At 36.6% G+C, this 25694-nt stretch overlaps 1 protein-coding gene and 1 pseudogene across 9 annotated transcripts in view; both read right to left on the reverse strand.

Annotated features, from left to right (window-relative positions):
* LOC143691680 (sucrase-isomaltase, intestinal-like) overlaps window positions 1–25694 on the reverse strand; it is a 258152-nt gene that overhangs the window by 224098 nt on the left and 8360 nt on the right. The window lies entirely within an intron of this gene.
* Window positions 17077–18193, reverse strand: LOC143691678 (calmodulin-1 pseudogene; annotated as a pseudogene).

Below are 25694 nucleotides of genomic sequence, written 5' to 3' on the forward strand. Positions count from 1 at the left end.
CCTCTGATCTTCATTATTTCTTTCCTTTTGTTTGCTTTAGGGTTAGTTTGCTGTTCTTTCTCTAGTTCTTCTAAGTGAACAGTTAATTCCTTGATTTTTGCTCTTTCTTATTCTCTAATATAGGCATTTAAGGTAATAAAATTCTCTTTTAGCACCACTTTTGGTGCATCCCATAAATTTTAATATGTTGTGTTTTCATTTTCATTAGCCTTGAGATATTTACTGATTTCTCTCATACTTTCTTCCTTGACCCACTGATTGTTTAAGGGTGTGTTGTTTAGCCTCCATATATTTGTGAATTTTCTGGCCCTCTGACTGTTTTGATTTTCAACTTCATTACTTTATGATCTGAGAAAGTGTTTTGTATGATTTCAATCTCTTTAAATTTATTGGGCTTGCTTTGTGACCCAGCATATGGTCTATCCTTGAGAATGATCCATGAGCATGTAAGAAAAAGGTGTATCCTATTGTTATGGGGTATAATGTTCTGTTCATGTCTGTTAACTCTAGTTCATTAATTGTATTGTTCAAATTCTCTGTTTCTTTATTGATCCTCTGTCTAGATGTTTTTTCCATTGATGAGAGCAGGGAATTGAAGTTTCCAACTATTATTTCTCCCTTCAGTGTTTTCAGTGTTTGCCTCATGTATTTTGGAGCACTCTGGCAGTGCATAAATATTTATGATTGTTATGTCTTCTTGCTGAATTGCTCCTTTTATTAATATAGTGTCCTTCTTTGTCTCTTTTAATTGTTTTACATTTGAAGTCTAATTTCTTGGGTATTAGTGTAGCTACTCCTCACTGCACTGTTTTGACCTGCCCCACATCCTGCACCCTGCTGCACATCCATTCCACAAATACAAAGCTTTAGAATCTGAAGGAAACCTTCCAAAGTAACCCTATCAAGATATTTACATACCTCGAAGGCCAGAAGATCACTAAGCATATCAAGATGCAGACAGATATAGCCCAGCTTAGCGACCTAATTAAAATACTGGTGAAGACACAGACCATGGAACAACTAATCAAAGTTGTTCATATAACTCTAGTAAATAAAACCAGTGGGATGCCTAATGACATATAGGATATCAAGAAGACAATAGAAGAGCATAAAGAGGAATTTAAAAGAATAAATAGAAAAATAGCAGTTATCAAAGAGATTAAAGATGCTGTAGACTAAATAAAAAATATACTAGAGACACACAACAGCAGATTTGAAGAGGTAGAAGAAAGAATAAGTGAACTAGAGGATAGGACAATTGATTTAGAACATACAAAAAAGAGAATGACAAAAAAGATGGAAAAATTTTAATTCAATCTCAGAGAAATGATGGACAAAACAAAGCACACAAATATAAGAATCATCAGTGTCCCAGAAGAAGAAGAAAAGAGTAAAGGGCTAGGAAGATTAGTTGAGAATGTAACGGGGGAAAACTTCTCAAGCCTTATTAAAAGACATAAATATATAAATCACAGAAGTCCAACAAACTCCAAATAAAATAAATCCAAATAGGCCTTCCCCAAGATACATACTAATTGGTCTGTCAAACCTTGAAGAGAAGCAGAAAATGCTGAAAGTGGCAAGAGAAAAATCAATCTACTACACACAAGGGAAACTATGTAAGACTGAGTTTGGACTATTCAACTGGCACTGTGGAGGCAAGAAGGTATATTTAAGATCCTGGAAGAGAAAGACTTCCAGCCAAGAATTCTGTACCCAGCCAAACTGTCCTTCAAAACTGAGGGAGAGATTAAAATTTTCACAGACAAACATGTCCTGAAAGAACTGGTCAACAAGAGACTGGCCTTACAAGAAATACTAAATGGAGTTCTGCCAGTTGGAAAAAAAAAAAAATAGACAGGAGAGGAAGGTCTAACAGAGAGCACAAAATTGAAGAGTACCAGTAAAGGTGACTTAAAGTATAAAAAGTCAATGGACTAAACTCACCAAATAAAAGACACAAATTGGCAGAATAGATAAAGAGATATAATCCAGCTATATGCTGCTTACAGAGGACTCATCTCTCAAGGATGCAAATATATTGAAAGTGAAAGGATGGAAGATGTTCCACGTAAGCTTTAACCAAAAGAAAGGAGTAGCTATACTAACATCAGACAAAATAGACTTTAAATGTAAAGACATCATAGGAGACAAAGAAGGACACTATACTTTAATAAAAGGATCAATTCAATTCATCAAGAAGAAATAACAATCATAAATATTTATGCTCCCAAACATGGAACTGAAAAGTACATGAAACCAAATTGGCAAAACTAAAGGCAGCGATAGACATTTCAAAATAATAGTAGAAGACTACACTAACACTCTTCTAGATTGCAAACTGATAGAATGCAATATTCCTGAAACAGAACAGATTTTAAATAGGGGAATTTATTAAGTTGCAAGTTTACAGTTCTAAGGCCATGAATATATCCAAATTAAAGCAAGGCTATAGAAATGTCCAATCTAAGGCATCCAGGGAAAGATACCTAGGTTCAAGAAGGCCAATGACATTCAGTATTTCTCTCTTCATTAGAAAGGTGCATGGTAAACATGGCAATATCTATTAGCTTTCCCTCCAGGATTCTTGCGTCATGAAGATCCCCCAGGGGGAGTTTTCTTCTTCTTATCCAAAGATCTCTGGCTGCATGGGCTCCATGGCTATCAGCTCCCATGGTTCTTTCCAAAATGGTTCCCTCTTAAAGGGCTCTAGGAAGCAACCCCACCTTGAGTGGGGTGAGATACATCTCCATGGAACCCATCTAATCAAGAGGTACCACTAATAATGGGGTGGGTCATATCTCCATGAGTACACTCAAAAAGCTCCAACTCAACAATAATGAATGAGGATTAAAGAACATGGCTTTTCTGGGGTCATCAAATTCAAACCAGCCATCCACTCTCCTCTATGGATAGACCAACCAGACAGAGGATCAGCAAGGGAACAGAGAACTTAATTTGATAAATGAATTAGACCTAACATACATACATAGTTGTTATGCCCCAAAACACCAAAATATACATTCTTCTCTACTGCTTGTGGAACATTCTCCAGGATAGATCATATGCTGGGGCTCAAAACAGGTCATTACAAATTTGAAAGGATTGAAATTATTCAAAGCACTTTCTCTGATCACAATGGAATGAAGCTGGAAATCAATAAATACCAAAGAATGAGAACTTTCACAAATAAATGGAGTTTGAATAACACACTCTTAAACAACCAGTGGGTCAAAGAAGAAATTGCTAGAGAAATAAGTAGCTATCTGAGACGAATGAAATAGAGAATAAAACATATCAGAACTTATGGGATGTGGCAAAAGCTGTGCTGAGAGGGAAATTCATTGCCCTAAATGCCTGTATTTAAAAAGAAAAGCAAAAATCGAGGACGTAACTACTCACCTAGAGGAATCTGAGAAAGAACAGCAAACTAACCCCAAAGCAAACAGAAGATGAGAAATAACAAAGATTAAAGCAGAGTTGAATGGCAGAACAATAGAAAGAATCAATAAAACAAAAAGTTGGTTCTTAGAGAAAATCAATAAAATAGGTGGATCACTAGCAAGACTGGCAAAGAAAAAAAGAGTGGATGTAAATGAACAAAATCACAAATGAGACAGGGATCATTACCACAGACCTGAGGAAATAAAAAAAAAAAAATCATAAGAAGATACTGTGAGCAACTCTATGCCAAGAAACTGGACAACTTAGATGAAAAGGACAAATTCCTGGAGACACACAAACAAGCTACACTGACTCACGAAGAAACAGAAGATCTCAACAAACCAATCACAAGTAAAGAGATTCAATTAGTCATCAAAAATCTTCTTACAAAGAAAAGATCAGGGCCTCATGGCTTCACAGGGGAATTTTATCAAACATTCCAGAAAGAACTAATAACAATCCTGCTCAAACTTTTCCCCCCAAAAAAAATGAAGAAAAGGAACTCCACCTAAATCATTTTATGAAACTTGGTAAACATGCTAAAAGAAAGGAAAACTACAGTCCAATCTCCTTAATGAACATAGATGCAAAAATAAGCAAAATATTAGCAAATCAAATCCAACAACACATTTAAATAATTATGCACTACAACCACGTGGGTTTATACCAGGAATGCAAGGACTGTTCAATACAAGAAAATCAATTAATGTAATTTAGCACATTAACAAATCAAAAGGGAAAAAATCACATGATCATTTCCATTGATGCTGAAAAAGCATTTGACAAAATTCAGCATCCTTTTCTGATAAAAACACTTCAAAAATTAGGAATCAAAGTAACTTCCTCAATAAGATAAAGGGAATATATGGCAAACCCTACCAGCATCTTACTCAATGGAAAGAGACCGAAAGCTTTCCCCCTAAGATCAGGAATGAGACAAGGATGCCCTCTGTCACCACTATTATTCAACACTGTACTAGAAGTTCTAGCTAGAGCAATCAGGCAGGAAAAAGAAATAAAAGGTATCCAAATTGAAAAGGAAGAAGCAAAACTTTCATTATTTGCAGATGATATCATTGTATACTTGAAAAATTCTGAGAAATCTACAACAAAGTTACATGAGCTAATAAATTCAGCAAGGTGGTGGCATATAAAATTAATGTGCAAAAATCAGTAATGTTTCTATACACAAGCAATGACTTAACTGAGGAGACAATTAAGGGAAAAATTTCATTCAAAATAGCAACTTAAAGAATCAAGTATTTAAGAATGAACTTAACTAGGGATGTAAAGGACTTGTACACAGAGAACTATGCAACCTTGCTAAAAGAAATCAAAGAAGATCTAAATAGGTGGAAAGCCATTCCCTGCTCATAGTGAACAAGGTTAAATATAGTTAACATGTCAATTCTACCCAAATTTATCTACAGATTCAATGCAGTACAATCAAAATTCCAAAACCTACTTTGAAGACTTGGAAAAGCTAGTTACCAAATTCATCTGGATGGGAAAGAGACCCCAAATAGCTAAAAACATACTAAAAAGGAAGAATCAAGTGAGAGGATTAACACTTCCTGATTTTAAAACTTATTATAAAGCTACAGTGGTCAAAACAACATGGTACTGGCACAAAGACAGAAGTAATGACCAATCAAATCAAATCAAAAGCACAGAAATAGACCACCAAATCTATGGTCAACTGATCTTTGACAAGAACCCCAAATCCTCTGAACAGGGACAAAATAGTCCTTTCAATAAATGGGCATGGGAGAACTGTATAACAATAGCCAAAAGAATGAAAGAGGACCCTTACCTTATACCCTATAGAAAAATTAACTTGAAGTGGATCAAACACCTAAATATAAGAACCAGTAACATAAAGCTCCTAGAAGAAAATGTAGGGAAACATCTCAAGACCTAGTAATAAGAGATAGCTTCCTAAACTTAACACCCAAAGCACAAGCAACAAAAGAAAAAATAGACAAATGGAAACTCCTCAAAATTAAATGCTTTCATGCCTCAAAAGACTTTGTCAAAAAGGTAAAGAGGCATCCAACTCAATGGGAGAAAATATTTGTAAATCACACATCGATAAAGGTTTGATATCCTGTATACATAAAGAAATCATACAACTCAACAACAAAAGAACAAACATCTCAATTATAAAATGGGCTAAAGATATGAATAGGCATTTTTCTGAAAAGCAAATACAGATGGCTCAAAAGAATGCACATCGAGACTACAATGAGATACCACCTCACATCTACAAGAATGGCTACTATGAAAAAAACTGGAAACTACAAATGTTGCAGAGGATGTGGAGAAACTGGGACACTTATGCACTGCTGATGGGGATGTATAATGGTATACCACTATGGAAGACAGTTTGGCGGTTCCTTAGGAAATTAAATATCAAGTTGCCCTATGACCTGGCAATACCATCAATGGGTATATACCCAGAAGAGCTGAGAGCAGCAACACAAACTGACATTCGCACACCAATGTTCATAGCAGCATTACTCACAATCACCAAAAGATGGAAACAATACAAGTACTCATCAACAGAGGAATGGATTGACAAAATGTGGTATATACATATGATAGAATATTATATAGCAGTAAAACGAAATGATGTTCTGAAGCACATGACAAGATGGATGTGCCTTGAGGACAAATGCTGTTTGAATTAAGCCAGACATAAAAAGACAGATACTGTATGATTCCACTTTTATGACCATAGTAAAGGTAAAATTAGAGATTTACAACACAGAATATAGGGGACCTAGAGATACACAGAAGCTAGCGATGGGTGAACAGTAGCTAATGAGGTTGAACTCAAATGTAAGGGAATAGATAGGAGTGAAGGTGGTTCTCTAGTAGGTCTATAAGTAATATTACCATATTGAAGGTGAACATGATTGAAAGAGGTTATATAGACCTATAGTGTCCCACTGATTAACACTAGAAATATAAATTATTTCTTGCAAGAACTACTTCAAAGGTATGATTCATGTACAAAGACTGTTTAAGTCCAGGGTAGGCAGAAAACTGCTACGTTTAACAAAAAAACATCAGCAGTACCACAGCAACAGCAGAGGTAAATAATAGGAGGAGGGACAAGAGTTAAGGGGAGGCTTAGATTTCCTATTAGGTGAGGGTACATTTATTGGTTATCTTTCTCTTGGGAACAACGAAGTTATCTAAAATTGAGAGTGTTTATGGACTGTGGACTTTCTGCATTATACATGATACCTAATGAATGCAGGTAGCCGAAGGACGCACTGACTGAGAAGTAGACTGGTGAATGATGGTGGTATATATGATCAAATAATGTGCTGCTACAAAAAGGAACGAAATCAGGAGACATATAACAACGTGAATGAAACTGTTGGACATTTGGTGAGGCAAAACAAGTCAGAAACCAAAGAATAATTATTGTATGGTCTCCTTTAGAAAATGCTTACAAGAAAACAGGGGCCTAAATGGTAACCTCTTATAGCAAACACATTTAGTCCAGAGAGGTAATTATTATCTCTGGGTTTTGAGAGGCTGTTGTATATATCTATAACCTGGTATTCAGAGATAGGAATGAAGCCAATCAGGTCGGGATTAAAGTAATTCAAAACACAGGGGTAAGGAAGACATTGTCTATATTTTAGAACCACACATACTCTTTAAGACCAAAGGAAGAAAGGTTTATTTTGTGAGAACCTAAATTTTCTGTAGCACATAATTTAACTCAACCTGTCTGTACAGCTCATTTGAACAACTGAAACAGGAAGCCCAGAATAACAATGAGGGCCATTAATCCTGTATAGCGTAATGTAATGCCTGGATACCTCCTGGAATATATTAAGCAGATAATCAAAAAGTATTGACAAAGTCCCTTGAGGAATGAGAAATAATATGGAACTATTAAACTTTACCATGAGGGAATGCCCTGATACTGTGTCAAACTTTAGGGATCTAAATCAATATGATCAAACCCATGATCTTCAGGCTTACTTTTGTGAAGCTCATGTAGGTAGCTGAGAAGTTAAACCTACCTATAGGTATGCCTAAGAGTTACTTCTGGAGGACTTCTTATGTTACTCATATGTGGCCTCACTCTATCTAAGACCAGCTCTGCAAGTGAAATCATTGCCCTCCCTGCTATGTGGGACATGACATCCAGCGGTGAAAATCTCTCTGTTGGTATGGGAAATGACTCCCAGAGATGAGTCTGGCTCTGGCACTGTGGGATCAACAATTCCATCCTGACCAAAAGGGGGAAAAGAAGTATAACTAATAAAGTATCAGTGGCTGAGAGAATTTAAATAGAGTCAAGAGGTTACTCTGGAGGTCACTCTTATGCAAGCTTTAGTTAGATATTGCTACCTATCATAGCTTGCCAAACCCCAACCAAAATCATTCCAGCCTATCATAAAGAACATATAGGACAATATATAAGATTCTACAAAGGTTCTATGCACTAGGGTAACTTTCCAGAAACCTAACCTCCAGATGAGTCCCTGGGTCAGATAAGTCCTGAAATCTAGAGGGCCCAGCCTCTCCAGAATATCAGCTAGTTCCATCTCCCTACCCCAAATTACTGACAGCCCCTTCCAATATGAATAAGTTAGAATGGCCATAGCCCAAATACCCCTAAAGAGTAGGATAGAAAGATCAAAGATGATGGTAGAGTTATACAGAGAAGGTAGGGTTTAACAAATGAATATAATTGCTGAATCATTAAATTGATACTTCTTTTAGTCTCCAATATCTTAGAGCAGCCACAAGTAAAAACCTAAAATTGTGGAATTGTAATCCATACCAAATTCTGAAATTTGTTCCACAACTAATTGTTTTACTGGGCTTTGAAATTTATTGCTTTTTGAATATGTTATTTTTCATAAAAAAGAAGGAAAAGTCAATTGTGATGATAAAAAAACATTTATTCCTCCTAGCCTCCTATATTCTGGAGCAGCTAGAAGGGAAAATCTGGGAGGATGATATGGTAGCCCATGACAAACTCTGGGATCTGTCCTGTAACTACTTGTTGAAGAGTTTTGAAAACTATTGCTTTTTTCTTTCTTTGCTTTGTATATATGTTATATCACACAATAAAAAAAGTTAGAAAAAATTAATTTGGCTAATTCAAACTTTTCCAAATATTTTATATATATTGAGTAAGCAAGGAAGAACACCCATGAATTGCAAGATAAGAACACTTGCCTTTCCTTATATCATTCACTGGTAAAACAATGTTTAAAGATTCTAATCTCCCAGAACATTATCATATACTCAGAAGTAAAACAGAAGCAAAGATGCTACATTGGCCTATTTATTTAAGCCATATACAATTTCATAGGAAAATAAATACTTAAGACAAAAAATTACAGTATTTGCAAATGTTTACAGTCTATAGAAAAAATTTCTCTTGCAACATTTACAAAATAATATTTCAGATAAGTGGAAAAATTAAGCATCCTATTTCAAAAGAGTTTTTTTTTTCCCCCCAATTTATAGCTTTTTTCATTAGTGGTGACAAAGTTCTTTTAGCAGCATACAATGTGCTAATATAATGTGATGCTAAGAATTTTGGAGCATACAAGTAAGTTAGATAAAAAGAGAAAGATATCCTTCCATTAAATAAAAATGAAATTTAAAGATAAAAATGGAAACAACTCTATAGGAAAGAAAGATTAAGATATATTTCTATGATAATACAAAAAATCTCAGCACTAAATTGATGCATAGCACTAAAAATCAGTTAATCGATCAATTATAACATTTTAGCATAGAATGCAGGCAGCTGCACAAGTCTGGAAATACAAGTTTAAATGTAATAGTAACAAACTCATCAGCATTCTCTGTTAGCAGATTAAAGCCGATTTCATTTTATGAAGTATTACCAATAAAACTATTTTACCTCCTTTGTTTTCATTATAATATGAAAAGGAGGTTTTAGAATCAGGAACCAAGTTAAAGTTGATTTAATGCTAGATGAATGCTATTCCAATTTGTTATAATATGCGAATCATATACAGTTATTCTATGAAAGATATTAGTATTTTATATTATACTTCATTTGTCTTTATTTCACACAAAAACAGACAACTTATAGTTCAAAAAGTATAAGATACTTTTGATAGACAAAAGTACAAGTCTAGCAATAATAAAAATGAAAAACAAATAGCATACAAATATTAAAATATGGATTTAAACACAGACAAGTAAATTGTTGTGTAAACTGTTGTATTCATTCATGATGGCCTAATAAGTTAGGAGAAAATTACAAGTAGTATGTGTATGGATTATACAGGGTCAGAAAAATCAAAAAGACTTACAAGACTCCCCAAAGTATATTCATATAAGCCTTTAATAAAAGTAAATAACATGGTAAGGCAGGAGAAAAAGCACAAGCAATCACTGAATGGTGCAAGACATTCAGTTAGTTGTACAGGATGCATCTAGACTTTAGAGAGACTAGGCAAAAATTTAAGTGGGAACTTTGATGCCCTGTTGTTCAACATCACCAAATCAGGCTGACCAATCTTTACACAAGTTGTGAAACATCAGTCCATGTAGACTGCCAAGCTTCGGTGTCTCCAGGACCATTACAAACACTAAACAGAACATTGTAAATCACTAACCAGTATATCTCATTCTTATCTTGCCCAGGTGTCAGTATCAGACTTCCAGAGATTCCCTAACTAAGAATAAAGTCATTTCAGTTCGCCTATAAAATAAGTCAATCTTACATAGCACATATAGAATGGTGTTACAGTATTCAGGATTACTTTCTGTTGAGTTTGATTACTATCAATATCTTCATACATACTCCCTGTGACAGAAGCTTGAATACCTCACAAACTGTAAGCTCTCCACACTTTTACAATCAGCCCTCTGTAAAACAAGATATTAAGGATCCAACGTAAGCACATAATAAATTCAGAGGCAGAACCAAAAATAGATAAAAAATTAATTAATATTTGGGAAAAATCCAAATCAGCAACTGGCACATTTTACAGGAAGTTTAAGAATGAGACAAACATCCCAATCCACACAAAGAAAACCTTATACATTTGAAATAAAATGTTACCTTTAGAATAAGTGTTAACATTGCAATTCAGGACTCATTCAATTTCTTCCTAGACTGATAAATTCTTTCCTCTTTGCAGGAAAAGGGAAATTTTAAAAAACAAATATTGGACCTCATTTCATCATTTACTTCTTTGACATTCAACAGTCTGGTTGTAAAGTATCTTGGTATAAGCCTATTTGGGTTTACCCGGTTAGGAGTTTGTTGAATTTCTTGGATGGGTATATTAATGTTCGTAATTACATTTGGAAAGTTTCAGTAATTTCCTTCGAATATGCTTTCTACCCCTTTCACTCTTTCCACTCCCACACTGCTTGTGCATTGGTACACCTGATGGTGTCTCACAGATCTCTCAGGTTCTGATCACTTTTCTTCATTCTTTTTTGTTTCTGCTTCTCCGATGAATAATTTAGATTGTTTTATCTTCAAGTTCACTGATTTTCTATTTTGCTAGCTCTAATTTGAACTATTGAATCCCTCTAGAAAATGTTTTAATTTCTCTTGCTGTGGCCTTCAGCTCTGTTTGGTTCCTTTTGATGACTTATTCTATCTCTTTTTTGATAATCTCTTCATGCTCATTTATTGTTTTCCTTCAATCCTTTGCCTGCATTTTCCTTTAGCTCTGCAAGCATATTTAGGATAATTTTTTTCAAGTCTTTGACTGGTAAATCCAAGGTCTGATCCTCTTTAATGGTTTTCAATGCTTTATCTTGCTCCTTTGAATGGGCCATCATGCTTGCTTCTCTGCATGCCTTTTGTTGTACACTGGACATTCTGATATTTTAATGTGTTATCTCTGGAATTTAGTCACTGAGGCATATGTTCCTTAAGCTCATGACCAGCTAGAGTTATGTTGGAAATTTCCTCAAAAGCCAGGAACTGACCAAAAAAAAAAAACAGAAAAGAAAAGAAACTTTCCCAGTCTTTGCGATTTGTCTGTGCAAATGTCTAACAATGAGTTTAAATGACAGTGCAAAACAAAAGTGAAGAGTCCTTCCTGGTCTTTTCTAAACATGCATGTTGTTCTGGGCATGCACATGTGACTCCAGGAATTACTCCATGTATATAGATCTGAATGGCACTTTTCTCCTAGGAAATAATTCTTCCTTCTCAGCCCTGAGTGCTCAACTATATGTCAAACAGCCTTGTTAACACTTTATCCCAGGCAGCTGTGACTTGACTGTTCTACAGAATTCCTGCTGCTCAGGATTCCAGCTACCTTTACATGTAGAATAACTTCTGAGACAGCAAGCATCCTGGTTCAGTCCTTCAGGCTGCCACCAGATACACTGGCACAGATATGCATGAATCTTAGGATGTCCACAAGAGTTCCTCTGCTCTATCCAGAACTGAGACTGGAACAGCACTGGAAGTGCAAGCTGACCCTATACCAAACCAGAGAGGTGAAGGGAGAAGGGCCAGAAAGGGCACCATGAAATTTTCCTCCCATTTCTAAGTTGCCTTTTTCTTGATTCAGCTCTCGTCCAGTCACTGCAGAGTTTTGAGAAAGATGGTTCTGCCAGATTCTGTTATTTAAAGTTTCTCCTGTAGGAAGGAACCCTGGAGTGGTTCACCCCAATATCTTGGTGGTATCACTTCATCGTCTATTTCAAATGCATTATATATAAAACACATTTCAAAACTCAAAATGGAAAAACCATAAATCTCTCTTTAAAAAATTTGACTGCAGGGCGGTACAATGGTGGCTCAGTGGCAGAATTCTCACCTGCCATGCCAGAGACCTGGGTTCGAATCTCAGTGTTTGCCCATGCCAAAAAAAAAAAAAAAATGACTATGAACGATCAAAATGTATTTTTCATATTTCCCTGCCTTTTCTAAATTAATATACATATCTATCCTTAAAAACTATGAAAATAAAGTAAATCAAGATGATAATTGTATTATTATGCATTGTGCTGGACACATACGAGGTTTTCTGCTTTTTTTTGCATGAGTAGGCACTGGAAAATGAACCCAGGTGTTCGAGCTTGCTAGCTGCCGGAATCCAACACACCAGAGACAGATTGGCTTTTAATAAAAGGAGATTTGTTTTGTTAGTTCTTCAGAGGAAAGGCAGCTAAATTTCCACTGAGGTTCTTTCTTATGTGGGATGGCACAGGGTGGTCTCTGCTGGCCTTCTCTCCAGGCCTCTGGGTTCCAACAACTTTCCCTGGGGTAATTCTTTCTGCATCTCCAAAGGCCTGGGCTGAGCTGCAAGTGCTGAGATGAGGTAGGCTGAGCTGCTGAGGCAGTGCTATGTTGCACTCTCTCATTTAAGCACCAGCCAGTTAAGTCAAACGTCATTCATTGTGGCAGGCACACCTCCTAGCCGACTGCAGATGTAATCAGCAACAGATGAGGTTCACATACCACTGGCTCATGTCCACAGCAACAGAACTAAGTGCCTTCACCTGGCCAAGTTGACAACTGAATCTAACTACCACACCAGGTCTCCAACATGGCAGGCGAGACTTCTGCCACTGAGCCACCGTCACAGCGCCCTCTATCTGACTTTTTTTTTTTACAAAGACAGGCACTGGGAATCAAACCAGGGTGTCTGGCATGGCAGGCAAGAACTCTGCCACTGAGCCACCATTGCCTACCCCCTCCATATGCTTTTAATGAAGATAAATCAAAATTAGAGGTTTTCCAATAACAGATTTGTATATTTCAATATTACTAACTTGCTTCCACATCCACCTCTTTCTACACTTGCCCTTAAAAAGTCATCCATCAGAGGTGCAGGATGAAGCAAATAATTTTATTCAATACTCCTAATTCTACTTTCTGCATTTGTAAACAAGTGAGATCACATCTAACACAAAGAGAACTTTGAAAAGTAACCACAAAAAGGTACTCTAAAGCTGAGTGTAGGATTAAGAGTGACTGGGTAGTTGGCAAGAATGGCTGAGCACTCAAAAACAAAAAATCCAGAGAGCTTTTAAAAGTGCTGATGCAAGGCCACTATTTCTAGCTGTGCTGGCTGTACACTGCACAACTCCAAGAGGCACAATACACGTAATTACAATTTGAATTAAGTCCCATGAAATTGTACAATATAGCAGTCCTACTAGGTCCTACAATTAAATTTCTGGGGATAGTTATGGGGCTTTTTTAATTTAAAAAAGATGATTCTAATACCCAGCAGGGTTGAGAATCGCTGGTATAAACCATTTTTTTCCATAAGCTAATTATATGCCTTTGGAAGCTCCTGTTGTGATTATTGTTGTTTTCAATATCTGCCTGCTGAGAAGCTTCTTTCTTCTCCATTAATAACCTTAGGAATTTCTTTTCAAAAAAAATATGTCTAACAAAAATCTTTCCCTATAATGCAAGAGCATTTACTTTTTCTTTTTTTCTCACAGGAAGGCACTGGGAACTGAACCCCCAGGTCTCTAGCATGGCAGGCAAGAACTCTGCCACTGAGCCACCACAGCTCGCCCAAGAGCATTTACTTTTGTTCCTAATTTCATTCACCTTGCTTCATCTCCTCTAAAGCTTAAAGAAACTAGCTGAACCACACATTCTCTTTCATAAATTAATTATGTAATTTTTATATAGACATGGATTCCATTTTTCTGGACATTCTTCACATTTCAACAATTCTATTTAGGAACTGACCACAGTTTGCAACAAGAAAATTCTTGTTGATGTACTATATGATCCACATATTTTAAATACCACTGTAGCCTTCTTAAAAATAAGCTTTATGAGTAGCTGAATCATTTGTTAGTGGGGATTCAATTGAGGCTCCTCACCAAAAATGCTGAACTCCTAAGACTTAGTACCTCAGAATGTGGCCTTATTTAGAAATTGGTTTGTTACAGATGTAATTAGTTAAGATGAGGTCAGATTGGAGTGGGAGGGAGGTGCTTTTAATTCAGTATAACTGGTATCCTTAGAAGAAAAGGGACAGTATGACTGGTGTACTTATAAGAAGAGAAGAATGCCAAGTAAAGATGGAGACACAGGTGAGAGAAAACAGCTATGTGAAGACAGAGGCAGAGAGAAATTGGAGTGATGTTCCCAGAAGCCAAGGAATACCTCAGGCCCTGAGAAGCTGGAAGAGACAAGGAACATTATTCCCTAGAAACTTCAGAGGGAGCATGGCCCTGCCAACACCCTGATTTCAAAGGGAGCACAGCCCTGCCAAAACCTTGATTTCAGCCTAATAACCTCCAGAACTGTCAAAGAATAAATATCCATTTTTTAAGCCACTCAATTTGTGGTACTTTACTATAGCAGCCCTAAGAAGCAATAGAGTGGTTATTCTTTTTTGTTTGTTTTTCTACCTGGTAACTTCACTTTGGAGATGTGATCCACTCCTAAAGTACATGTGTCTAGAGGGGCTTCTCATCACTGGACCATTCCCCTACCACTCCTCCCCTGCCATGGCCATAAGATAGGTGAAGATATGACTCAGTAAAGGCCAATGTGAACTTGGAGCAAAGATTCATAGAAACAGAAAGCAGTTGGACTTAACTAAAAGATAAGTCCTAGTAGTTTAAAAATTTCTGTTACTTGGTTCCCTAATCTTCCCTGGTAGCCCAGATTTCCTCAATTCTAGGAACAAACAGGTGTTCTTTGGATAAGTTGCTTTTTGCCTAAGTTAGAAAAATTGGTTTCCAGTATTTGCAACTAAAGGATGTTACAAATAGAGAAAATGGTACCAGGGTACAAATTCAGGGAAAAGAATCCTGAGGGAAATATGTGGGATTTGGATTTATTTACTGATGTGAACTGCTCCAATGGAAATAAAAATCCACTTATCACACTAGGAAGGGGACCTAGCAGCTATTGCTATGAAGTGGAGAAACAACTACTTAGGCTATCAAGTGCAACCATTTCAGACCATGAGCACAGAGATGGTGAAACTCTGCCAGAACAAATAGCTGCTCCTTTAACAAAAATACAGGGCATACAGACTTTTTAGAGTGTTAAGGAAAATAGTGGCTCTGAATAACTTCAAGGAAGTTTATGAAATGTTCCAATCCAAAAACCTTTCCCTAAAGGAACGTGATATAACTCAGGGCCTCAGATAACCTGCTGACAAATCTCTCACTGACTGAGATTGTGGAAAATGAAACAAAAAAAATGAACCCTGTGGGTTTCTAAGTTGCCCCAAGTGAGTTCACACCATCTCAACAGAACACTTATGTCCACATTAGAGCACTGATCAGGAAGAAGTAAAAGACTGACAATTTTAACCTTGCTATCTAAGAAAAATCGGAAGAAAAGGGAAACTTCAAAAATCACAAATCTCTAAGAAACACCACAGAGTCTTCTTTGTCTGAGGGCTACGCTTACTCTCAGTCTAAGAAGAGAAATACATAAATCGATTCATGCCCCTTCTCTCATTTTTGCTTCCAGTACTCAGGATAAGAACTCAACATGGGATGGGTAATAAACACAAAGACAGAGGAGAAAGGAAGTAAAGAACTCCATTAACTGATGTTCATTTTTTTAAATCTAAACAAATATTTATAGGAATGGTTTATGAAAGATCTGGACAATTTTGGATTGGTCTTAATCCAAATATAATTTAGGGAGAGTTGAATTAGCACGAATGCAAGCACCTAAGGTACTGTATTCAATGTACCTATTTATGCATTTTATCAGCTTGTCTAATAATATTGCGCATGCCAAATAACACAGAGAAATCAGATATGTCTTGGTGCAATGCAGAGGAAGGAATTCAACTCTTTTGAAAATTGGAATGCTCAACAGGCTGTGCATCTCACCCATTCACCCCTTCATTCTTAATACATTAGAACCCAAATGGCTCTCCCTTCACCCTTGCTGTAAAAAGACATTGGTGAGAAAACATCAGAATCTTTAAATGCTAATTACTGGCCGTTCTTTCTAGACCAGTTATCTATTCAGGATTTGCAGTAAATGAAATGGGTTTTCTAATCTTCACTGAAGCCCAAAGTGGCTGAAACCAGGTGGCATAATCAACATAATAGGCAGTAGCACAGATGTGGTAATCAGATCACAGAGAACATGAAGACATTCTTTAAAAGTTCTCTATGATGGTTAAAATATGAAATTTCAGGAATGAAATCAATAAGGAATCACCAAGGTCATATTGACTTGTAAAACAGAACTCAGGTCTAGAGCACAGCAGCACGACAAAGTTATGATGTTTATTTCATTGCCTCTCACACAATTCCAAGCCCTGAGTCACTTCAAACATCCAGAGCCCCTTGAATAGAGGGAGGGCTGGATATCACTGAGAGATGATCCCAAATTCATTTAATATAACTCAATCTTTCCCAAAGGGATTTGTGGCCATTTATCTGTGCAACTATATCTTGGTAAAAAAGGAAAATATTTCAAATTCTTTTGAGAATTATAGATATAGGCTCTAACCTAGCACTAATGCCTAGGGTTTTAGAAGGTCACTGCATAGCATGGTCAGAGTGGAGGCTATATAGTCCAAATGATAAATGGTATTCTAACCTGAACGTGCCTCATAGTAGTTCTAGGAATACCCTAATCCCATTCACTGGTTATTTTTCTAGTTCCTAAATTTTTTTTTTTTTGGGTAAATTGTAATTTTTTTTATTGGAAAACAAATATACAACTTGGAATGGATTTGAGGCAAATTGTGCCATAAGCAGATTTTCTTTAAGTGGCTAAACAAAGTTTAAAAAGCAAGTAACAATAAAAGAAAATGTTTCTGGTACAGGACCAGCAGTACAAAAAAATAGTATATGAGTACCTGGATAATACACCCATTTTGCAATAGTGCAACTTTAAGTACATATTGTTGACTGTCCATAGTCCACGCAGAGTTACAACTCCACACTTCAACAACAACATGCTAACAGTTCCTAAAGAAAACTATTTTAAAAAAAGGCATAACCCAGATGTTCCCTCATTTGACCAACTCCATGTAAGTTTAGATGTGCAGAAGGGCTTAGATATATCCAGAGTAAGCCACATGCAACATGTTACTTGATCAATTTTCTAAAATAAGGTTTAGGACAATGACAGTAAGATACTGGAAGAAAACATGGAGGAATGAAATCCTAATTACTATACATGCATATTCTTTTGACAGTAGGGAAAAACCTTTTACAGATAAGTTACAAAGAAAAGGCAAACAATTTTGTACAAGAAATTTAACACGTTCTGTACAATGTCTTCACTTTGCTGTCATCATTTGTACAAACTCTTCATAGTTTACTTGACCATCACCATCAATATCTGCTTCCCTGATCATCTCATCAACCTCTTCATCTGTTAACTTCTCTCCAAGGTTTGTCATCACATGGCAAAGCTCTGCTGCACTAATATAGCCATTACCATCTTTATCAAACACACGGAATGCCTCTCTAATTTCTTCTTCACTGTCTGTGTCTTTCATTTTCCTTGCCATCATTGTCAGAAATTCAAGAAAGTCAATTGTACCATTACCATCAGCATCTACTTCATTAATCATGTCCTATAACTCTGCTTCTGTGGGATTCTGCCCAAGAGACCTCATCACAGTTCCCAATTCCTTTGTTGTTATAGTTCCATCACCATCCTTGTCAAATAGTGAAAAAGCTTCTGCAATCTGCTCTTCAGTCAGTTGGTCAGCCATGCTGCAAGCGCTACCGGTCTCCCAGACGCAACCACACAACCGCTCGACTCGCAGGCTTCACTCGGACTCTAGTTCCTAAATTTAAGGCTTGAATTATATTTTCAGCAAGTGGCCAAACCTCCACATTAACTTCCATGTAGTAAAGGCTATTGTGATAGGAAAGGCCATATAGAACCCACTGCCACTCCTCTTGCCTATAATTGAGTAAACAAAATGACAATACAACATTACTTGGGGAACTGTAGGGACTTGTGCCATCATAAAAACTTAAAAGGATGTAAGTCTTGTGATTTAGATCCATTAATTATCCAGTTTAGCATATGTAGATATATGGGTGTGGAAGAATAGGAGCAAATAACCATAAGCTAAACTAGGTTGTGACTTCAACTTCAGATGTGATCTTACTGGAACAAATCAATATATGACCTGCAAATGATATGTAATTACTAATACGAGGAATGCACAGTCCTTCTGACTAATGCATCTGAATTAGCATTGAATACCAAAATAGAATAATAATAACTCTGCTTTCACCAGCATACTATAAGATAAAACAAGATAAGAACCAGAAAGAGTAAGCTAAACTCAAGGACTCCTTCTAATACTACTATGCCCAGTGTATAGATTAATATAATACATAGCAACCTCACAAAGAGAATATCAAGCCTGAATAATGACCACTAAGTTCTGGTTAAAGTCAAAATGAAAATGGAAGTAGGAAAGCAATACACATATTACTCATATTATCGCATAGACCACTTCACCATCCCACTTAACATCTCACTGGCTCATTACATTGAGAATGCTGATAGGCATACTAATAGAACCTAAAAAACAAAACAATTTTTTTAAGAAAAACAGGGGGAAAAGAAGGTATTTCAGATATCTTAGTCAATACCTGAGAACTAAATCCTGCAAAATTTAAGCCCTACCACTTCCTAAGGACCCAGTGAGCTATGTCATATTAGATTATTTCATGCAAAGTAACGGATGATTAGCTGTATCTTGGCCCCTCTTTCCCTACCATCTGGAAGGCACAAAGCCTAGAAGACTTTTGGGGTTTTACAGACATAATATAACACTTTTGGGTCACATACTCAAGTTCATTTATTATGGATCTCTTGTGGAACAAAAAAAGGACCTGCAGCTGGTCCAAGCTGTAATGAAAATGCTTCTGCTGCTTGACCTTAATGTCCAAGCCAATCTAGTAGTGTTTGCAGTGTCAGTGATATATATGAATGGTATATGAAGCCTATAGCAATCCACAATAGGAAAATGACATCTAAGACCCTTGATGTTTTTTGAGGAAGGAGAAGTTCCTCCAGAAATATTCTCTTTTCAGAAAAAGCTATGATTCAAAGGCATGTCCCTTCCTAGTTACAATACTCTCTCCTCAATCTACTTTATGTGTCTTGCTTTATGGAGCAATTTCAGTTATGACCTCTGAGAAACAGGATTACTACTATACAATTTGAATCAGGGATTTTATAGGTGAAAGCCAACAGCTATTTTTTTTTTATTTTTACTGAGAAATCTTCACACACATGTAGTCCATCCACAGTATACAATCAGTGGCTCACAATATCATCATGTAGTTGTGTATTCATCACCAGGAGCATTTTTAGAACACCTGCATCACTCCAGAAAAAGAAAATAAAAAGAAAAAAGAAAAATTCATACACCCCATACCTCTTGCCCATCCCTCTTATTGATCACTAGTATTTCAATCTACCCAATTTTCTTTTACTCCCTTCCATCATCACCACCCCCATAACTTATTTTCCCTTATTTTTTTTACTCATCTGTCCATACCCTGGATAAAATGAGCATTAGACACAAGGTTTTCACAATCACAAAGTCACATTTAAAAACTATATAAACTATCATCTTCAAAAATCAAGTCTACTGGAATACAGTTCAACAGTTTCAAGTACTTCTGTCCAGCCACTCCAATGCACCATAAACTAAAAAGGTTTATATATATAATGCATAAGAATAACTTCCAGGATAACCTCTCAGCTGTGTCTGAAATCTCTCAGCCACTGAAACTTTATTTTGTCTCATTTCCCCACAGCTTTTCTTATACAAATTTCCTTGATGATTAAGATTAAGGAAGACTAAGTTAGCCAGCCTGTACAAAAAGACATCAAGCAAGAAACCTGACCAACTGATCTCCTGGCTAAAGACATGCAAATGTAGAAGGGATCGTAGAGAAAGAAAGTCATTAATATCAGTTAAGACCTCATAATCAGTTACAGAAACAGATCTGAGCCTATACTTCCTGACGAAGATTTAGCACATAAAAATTTTTGTTAAGTATTTCGGTTTGCTGAAGTTGCCAGAATGCAATATACCAGAAATGGGTTGGCTTTTACAATCAGAATTTATTAGATTACAAATTTACAGTTCTAAGGCCATGAAAATGTTTCAATTAAGGCATCAACATGATGATACCTTCTCTGAAGAAAGGCTGATGGCATCTGGGGTACTTCTGTCACATGGGAAGGCACATGACTGGCATCTGCTGATCTTTCATACCCAGAATTCATTGCTTTTAGTTCTTGGTTTCAGTAGCATTCTCTCTGAGCATCTGTGCATTCTCTGTTAGCATTTTTGAGCTCTCCCCAAACATCTCTCTCGTATCCTCATAGAAGATTCCAGTAAAGGATTAAGACCCACCTTGAATTGGATGGGTCACATCTCAATTGAAACAACTTAATCAAAAGATCCCACCCACAATAGGTCTGCCCTCACAAGAATGCATTAAAAGAACATAGCCTTTTCTGGGGTACATAACAGCTTCAAACCAGCATAGTAGCTTACAATTTCAAAAGTCATTTGAATCTTGTGTTCTCCAAGGTATTTAATGTATATGCAATGTTATAAGTCCTCAGAAAAATGAGCTTATAAGCAACTAGAACCATCCTTATTCTTATTATTTTGCTTGAACATAAATAAAAGTGAAGAATCCAGTGAAATGTTCATAAACAATACATGATTAGGTAATTTTAAAACACAGCCATGGATACTTAAATAAGATGTTTGAAACATATCTCCATACAAAAAAATCTCTGTTGTTTAATAAACATAAAATTTAAGCTAGGGATTATGTCATGAAAATAACTCAAAATGCCCTTCAATATTTATTTTGAAGTGGGGCACTGATGGAGAGTTAGTGAACTAGTGAATTAAAGAATTTTAAGAGGAACACAGAAAATTTATTTGATGATCTCTTATTTACTAGTAGGTAAGGGTGAAAGGGCATCATGAACCATATCTTGTAGGGTATGTTAAGGAATTGCAGTTATAGCTCTTGAAGATGTGGCAGCACAGAATCCCAGAATGAGTTACCTTAATCAGATTTTTGGGGTTAGAAGTAGCGCTGTAGCCATAGCATGAAAAATAGACTGATGACAGAAAGCTAGAGGTAGGAAGTTCAATGGGGAAGCTATAATATTAGTCCCTAAAGAAGGTCTAGTAGCTAAACCATGGTGGAAAAGAAGTGGAGAGGCAGAAAATGGCCATAAATTTGCTACCTGATAAAATGCAAATTATCTTATTCTTATAAATTTCCACTCTTAAACATCAAGATGTCCACCTTTTAAAATTTATTAATATAGTGGAAAAACTGTGTCTAACTTATCAATAGCATTGTTTTAAAGGTATCAATCATAAGCCTATTAACACTTCACCTTTTAAAGAACTCAGCAATCTAGAACCTCATTGAGGTTTGTAATAAAAAAGGTATAAGTTGTGGGCGGGCCGCGGTGGCTCAGCAGGCAAAGTGCTTGCCTGCTATGCCGGAGGACCTCGGTTCGATTCCCGGCCCCAGCCCATGTAACAAAAACGGAGAAACAGAATACAATAAAACAAGAAAATGTTTAAAAATGTTTCCCTTTCTTCCTTCCTTCCTTCCTTCTATCCTTCCTTCCTTCTCTCTGTCTTTCCTTTAAAAAAAAAAAAAAAAAAAAAAAAAAAAAAAAAAAAAAAAAAGGTATAAGTTGTAATAATAAAAATATATGTAATACACAAAAGGCATAAGTTAATTGTAAAAAGGCCTCTAAGTGGCCAAGTTAAAAATCACAAAAAGTATATACTTACTCATGGGAAAAAAATTTAGGCCTCACTTAGAGGCTTTTATCTTTACAGCTTTCCTGTACATTTGAAGTTATATTCAAATAAAATTTTAAAAATATATATGTCTCTCTTTGGGGTATATAATTCAACCTATCACAGCAAGTGAATGAGTGAAGGAAACCTGTATAAGCAGTAAAAGGGGTGGAAATGGTGGCAAAGTGAAAAACATGCCCCATCTAAAGAGGATGTGCTTATTTGAAATATGTGTGTACCCTAGAAAAGCCATGTTTTAATCAAAATCCCATTTTGTAAAGGCAGCTATTGCTTCTAATTCCTATTCAGTATTGTATGTTTGAAACTGTAATTAGATCATCTCCCTGGAGATGTGATTTGATCAAGAGTGACTGTCAAATTGGATTAGGTAGAGGTGTGTCCCCACCCATTTAGGTGGGTCTTGATTAGTTTCTGAAGTCCTATAAAGGAGGAAACATTTTGGAGAATGAGAGATTCAGAGAGAGCAGAGCAGAACAACATAGCCACGAGAAGCAGAGTTCACTAGCCAGCATCCTTTGGAGATGAAGAAGGCAAATGCTTTCCAGGGAGCTTCATGAAACAGGAAGCCAGGAGAAGAAGCTAGCAGACGATGCCATGTTTGCCATGTGCCCTTCCAGATGAGAGAGGAACCCTGATCATATTCACCATGTGCCTTTCCAGATGAGAGAGAAACTCTGACTGTGTTCACCTTCCATTTGAGAGAGAAACTCTGAACTTTATCAGCCTTCTTGAACCAAGGTTATCTTTCCCTGGATGCCTTAGATCGGACATTTTTATAGACCTGTTTTAAAAATTGGGACATTTTCTCGGCCTTAGAACTGTAAACCTGCAACTTAATAAATTCCCTTTTCAAAAGCCATTCTGTTTCTGGTGTATTGCATTCTAGCTGCTAGCAAACTGAAACAGAGGATAACTATGGCTCAGCACTAGCCAACTGCAGCCAAATGAAAATGAAAACTAATTACTATCCAGATCTTTAGATATTTCAAAGAAGTTAGAATTTAAATTTTACATGAAATCTCCCAACTTTTAAACTCAGACAACACACTCAAATTTTTCAACACATGTAAGTCAAATAGAACATCTCTATAACATATCTGAGGGCTGTATGCCCTTGGCTGACAAAGTGCCAAGTTGTCTAAATTTATCTCATATAAGCACAAGTGCCTGGATCCCTTCAGTAAGTCTAAGAATATTACTGTGTTATTGTACTCTGCAATACTTTATATTCATAATGAAAAACCACTAATCATAAAGAAAAATTAAATATAGTATGGTCTATTCAATGTGGCTTGGAATTATATAATACATTTAAGAAAATTCCATGCCTGCAAGGATTAAAGTATTAAAATGATGGTGATTTAAACTGTTTAAAAAAATTTGCAATCTAAAATGACATATCACTTGAGGGTTTCAATTGGCAAATTTTTCTTCTTGATCTTATATATATATATATATATATATATACACACACACACATATATGATCTGTCAATATTTAGTTAATAAATATCTACAATCATGTTTTCTATTTCATGCCATCATCTCCATTTCTCCTTATAAAATCGTCATCCATGGGTCAACATCTTTAAGAGTAGAGTAAGGAGCTCTGAAGACTCTCTCCCAGTGAAACAATCATTAACTGGTGAATTTTATTTTTAAAAAAATTATAGTATCGAACATTTTCCTAAGAGCATATAACAAATGAAGAAAAATTATTCAAGAAAATCCTCTAAATCTCAATGAGAACATATAGAGTCCATGTCATTTGAACCATGATCTGCTCCTTCCATATCCCAAATCCCACTAGTTCAGTTCTCTCTCCCTGTTTCTCACTCTCCCCGTTTCTCACTCTCCCTCCGTTTCTCAGTATAGGGCTACAGGTTCTCCCAAGAAGGCGCAAGCCAGGAGAATTTCTCATTCTCCCTGTATTTGTGTAGCAGAATCTCCAGTCCAGGCAAAAGAAATTGAGAGGTATGGTGCTCTTTTCTTCTACCCAGCCCTTATTTGTAAAGAGGGAGCCCCATCCCAAGTGTGGCACAGTGAGAATACTGGGACACTGATAGCCTTCACCCCAGCTTGTTCATATGGTGGGAGGTTCAACACATCCTGAGGTATCCTGAGAAGATGAGAAGCTATTGCTGCCACTTAGTGCCCTATTCATAAAACTGATGTGTCACTCCAGTGGAAGCAGGCCACTATCACCAACCCTCAGCTCCAGAGCAGCAGTAAAGAGCTTTTGCCCAGGAGAGTGACAGACTGTAAGAGAATTCTGAAGCTTTCCCCAAGGGAACCGACTTTTATTTGGAACAGAGTGTGGTAAATTTCAAAATAAAAGGAAATCTCAGAAACGAGGAAGATGTTGGGGAAAAACAATTAGAGGAGCCTGAAAGCTCCATGAGAGCAACAACCTAAATAGCAAACCAACTAGAAGTTTACCAAAGACAACCGGGGAAAGAGGCTGCCAAAAAGACTTCTCCTAGGGTTGAGATGAGCCTCAAAGTCTAGCCTCAAAACTACTCCTGAAAACAGCCCTGGTCTCTCCAAACACTGTGGTAAGGGTTCAAACTTCTTCACTCATTTGTGAGACCACCTTGTTCTTAGCACTACCCTCTTTAAACATATGGGTGGGACCCATTCAACCCCCTTAGAACAATGGCCATGCTTTCCCCCATTCCCAAGGTGTGTGTTCCACCCTCTCTTGGGCAGCAGCATTCTTTCTGAACAATGGAATGGAAGGTCCACCTCTGCAAACTCCAGGGAAAATACCCTCTCCATATGCATGGGTAAGTCTGTTCTCCTGGTTTGAGGGTTTCTTGGCTCAAGAACTCAGCCTTCACAATTCTGCCTTGGAAGTTATTTTTCCTTCAATCTGTCCCTTTTTGTTCAGACTGGCAGTGGTTCTGTTTATACAGATTCCACAACAAATTTACTGGTTTTCCATGAAGCATACAAGGCTCCCAAGCATCAGAAAATAGGACTTACCACAAATCCTTCCTGGATAACTCCATTTCCAAACCTAGCTTTACTAAAATGGCTTTTGGTTCCATGTTTGGTTACATCTTCATGTGGGGCACTATTCTGTGGGGTCTCACTTTCTGGAAGCCCAGACCTTTCCAGACCATCAATTTCTGTTTTGTTGGGGGTTTTTTGTTTGTTTGTTTTTTTGTACAAGACTCCAATTCTCAACTTATTCCTTTCTTCTGGCATTTTACTATAAGCTTCAAGGAGAAGCCAGGCTGCATTTTCCACATTTGGTTTAGACATTTCCTCAACTAGATATCCCAGCTCATAGCTTTCAAATTCTAACTTCCATTCAACACCAGGACTCAATTTTTCCAAATCCTCTGCCACTTTAAAACAAGGGTCACATTCCTTCCAGTTTGCAATGACACCTTCATCATTTCTGTCTAAGGCAGATGGAAAGTATCTTTAGGGTCCATAT

This window comes from Tamandua tetradactyla, chromosome 7 (genome assembly GCF_023851605.1).
Source record: "Tamandua tetradactyla isolate mTamTet1 chromosome 7, mTamTet1.pri, whole genome shotgun sequence".
In the NCBI taxonomy this organism is placed as follows: domain Eukaryota; kingdom Metazoa; phylum Chordata; class Mammalia; order Pilosa; family Myrmecophagidae; genus Tamandua; species Tamandua tetradactyla.